Genomic DNA, 3,428 nt, shown 5'->3' with positions numbered 1-3,428 from the left:
GGCCCCAGCTGACAGCCATCAAAGACACAGAACCTAGTCCTGCAGATGTGCGTGCACGTGTGTGCTCTGTCATGCCTGACTTTTATGTGATGCCCCCATGGACTGTAACCCGCCAGGCTCCTCTGTCCATGGAATTTTCCAGGCAGGACTACTGGAGTGGGTCACCATTTCCTTCTCCATCTGCAGCTGTGAGGAAATGAATTCTCTCCATAGCACAAAGGAGCTTGGAAACAGATTCTCCCCATAGAGTTTCCAAGAGGGAACATAGCCTGCTGACACCTGCTTCTGGCCTTTTGAGACTCAAAGCAGAGAAACCAGCCAAACCCTCTGGATATTTTACCTACATAACCCTGAAATAATGAACATTGTCTCAGTTCACTAGATTTGCCTTACTTGATCATGGCAGTGTGTTAGTCAGGGCTCTCCAGAGAAAACAGAACCAACAGGATAGAGCTGTATTCAAGAGGAGACATTATCAGAATTGGTTCCAGTGTTAAGAATGAGGGATTTCCAGGTGGCTCAGTGGTAAAGGATCCACCTCCAATGCAAGAGACGGGGTCAATCCCTGGGTGGGGAAGATCCCCTGAGGTAGGAAATGAAAACCCACTCTAGTATTCTCGCCTGAAAAATAGTATGGACAGAGGCGGCTAGCAGGCTAGAGAGTCTGGCATGACTTAGCCACCAAGCACACACACACATTACGAATGAAGCCAGAGAAGTCTGACAACCTGCCACCTACAACCTGGAGACACAGAAGAGCCACTGGGATAATCCAGCCCGGGCCTGTGACCCTGAGAACCAAGGCACTTCTAGTGTAAGTTTCTGAGTCCAAGGGCCGAGAACCTGGAGCTCTCCTGTCCCCGAGCAGGAGAAGAAAAACGCTCCGGCTCAAGGAGGACGAGGTTGGGTCATAACCCCTCCCGCTCCCCCCGTGGACACAACGACTCTGCAGCAACGTCAGATCAAACAGGAACAGCTGGGACATAATCTCCCCATAAACGCCGTCCCCAGCACAACCACCCACAATCAGGAGTGAACAGAAAACCCAGAGCTTCTCCCTGAGGAGCAGAGTTTGATCCCCACACACGGTACCCTAACTTTCAAAACCTGTACCTGAGAGTCGGTTCCTCAAAACATCTAGTTTTGAAAACCAGCAGGGCTTGTGTCCATAGACCACAGGCTACACTAACCTGGGAGACGCCTCTTAAAGGGCTCACAGTTGAACTCACCCAGATCAAGTTTAGTGAGGCGGTAGCCTCTGGAAAGAAGCCCAGACTGTACGTGGTGGTGGTTTAATCGCTAAGTCGTGTCTGACTCTAGGGGCCTCATGGACTGTAGCCTGCCAGGCTCCTCTTTCCATGGGATTCTCCAGGCAAGAATACTGGAGTAGGTTGCCATTTGTTCACCTGAAAGGTGTATGTCTGACAGGAATCTAATTTGGCACACAACCAGGGGCCTACTGGTTGACAGGCACCATCTCCAAGCTCCAGCCAGTGGAGGCATCTTTTCTTTTTAAAAAAATGTTATACTGAGTAGCAACAGCGCCAGACCCCACTTGAGGTGCTCCTAGCGGTTTTGTCAGTGTTGTTTCTCCAGTGGCGGCAGCTCTTGCCCGGGAATCAGAATGAGTCCGGTTAGTGTTCCTCCGCGGAATTCTCTCTGCGGCGGCAAATGCAGCCTAAATCGTCTGAGTCCGCGATGAACAGAGAAATGGAACTAGTCCATAAGCTCTATCGGTGGCTTGCGCTTTGAAACTATAGAAGAAAGTTTGAGGAACAAGCAATGAGGAAAACTTACAGATGTAGTAATGAGGAATCCTGCAAGTAAAAGATAAGAAAGGTTTGATTTTGTAACTTTTTCATTCATGGCTGAGGTTGAGGCTGCCATGGCCACAGAACCTCATTCAGTTGATGGGACAGTGGTTGAGCCAAAATGTGCTACTGCAAGAAGGGAATCTAGAAAGCCAGGGGCTCATGTAACTATGGGGCTTCCCACGTGGTGCTCATGGTATAGAACCCCCCTGCCAAAGCAGGGGACATGAGAGACCCAAGTTCGATCCCTGGGTCGGGAAGATCCCCTGAAGGAGAGCATGGCAACCCACTACAGTATTCTTGGTTGAAGAATCCAATGGACAGAGGAGCCTGGCGGGCTACAGTCCATGGGGTCACAAAGACTTGAACACTGACTAAAGCAACTTAGTATACACACCCACGCATATGTAACTGTGAAGAAGCTGTTTGTTGGTGGAATAAAGAAGATGCTAAGGAACATCATCTTAGAGCTTACTTTGAGGAACATGGAAAAATTGATACCATTGAGATAATTACTGATAGGCAGTCTGGAAAGAAAAGAGGGTTTGAATTTGTTACTTTTGATAACCATGATCCTGTGGATAAGATTGTGTTGTAGAAATAACATGCTATCTTGGTCATAATGCAGTAGTTAGAAAGGTTTTGTCTAGACAAGAAATGTAGGAAGTACAAAGTTCTAGAAATGGGAAAGAAGGTGACTTTGGTTTCAGAGATTCTCATGGTGGTGGTGGGGGTGTGTGAAAATTTTGGACTAGAGCCTATAAGTAACTTTAGAGGAGGGTCTGGTGGATATGGAAGTCGTGGTGGATTTGGAGATGGATAATGGGTATGGAGGAGGACCTGGAGGTGGCAGTTTTGGAGATAGCCCTGGTTATGGAGGAAAAGGAGGATATGGTGGTGAAAGACCTGGATATGGCAACCAGGGTGAGGGCTACAGAGGTGGTGATGACAACTATGGAGGAGGAAGTTATGGAAGTTATGAAAATTATGATTTTGGAAATTATAACCAGTAGCCTTCTAACTATGATCCAGTGAAGAGTGGAAACTTTGGTGGTAGCAGGAACATGGGGAACCATATGATGGAAGAGACTCTGGTCCAGAAGTCTTCAGAAGAAGTGGGAGTTATGGAAGTAGAAGCCAATATTGAGCTTCTTCCTGTTTGCCACAGGAAGAGGTCTCACTGCAGGTAACTAATAAAGAAATGGCCAACCAGAATCCTCAAGAAATAAGAAATTCTGTACCATCTGAAAGTAGTTCTTGTTGGTGCCTTGATTTTAAAAAGCACTCTGAGAATAAAGGGACATGTTTTCTGATAAAAATAATAGACTTCATTTAGGACATATTCTTAATATAAAACAATTACAAAGTGAGGATAATCACTCACCTAGAGCCAGACATCCTGGAATGTGAAGTCAAGTGGGCCTTAGAAAGCATCACTACGAACAAAGCTAGTGGAGGTGATAGAATTTCGGTTGAGCTGTTTCAAATCCTGAATGATGATGCTGTGAAAATGCTGCACTCAATATGCCAGCAAATTTGGAATACTCAGCAGTGGCCACAGGACTGGAAATGTCAGCCTGGCATGCTGCAATTCATGGGGTTGCAAAGAGTTGGACA

General features: G+C 46.8%; 1 pseudogene; it reads left to right on the top strand.

Annotated features, from left to right (window-relative positions):
* Positions 1–704: 704 nt before the first annotated feature.
* Positions 705–2,958, top strand: LOC113896256 (annotated as a pseudogene).
* The last annotated feature ends 470 nt before the right edge of the window (positions 2,959–3,428 follow it).

This window comes from Bos indicus x Bos taurus, chromosome 7, assembly GCF_003369695.1.
Source record: "Bos indicus x Bos taurus breed Angus x Brahman F1 hybrid chromosome 7, Bos_hybrid_MaternalHap_v2.0, whole genome shotgun sequence".
NCBI lineage: Eukaryota > Metazoa > Chordata > Mammalia > Artiodactyla > Bovidae > Bos > Bos indicus x Bos taurus.
This window is presented reverse-complemented; position numbering and strand designations above follow the sequence as displayed.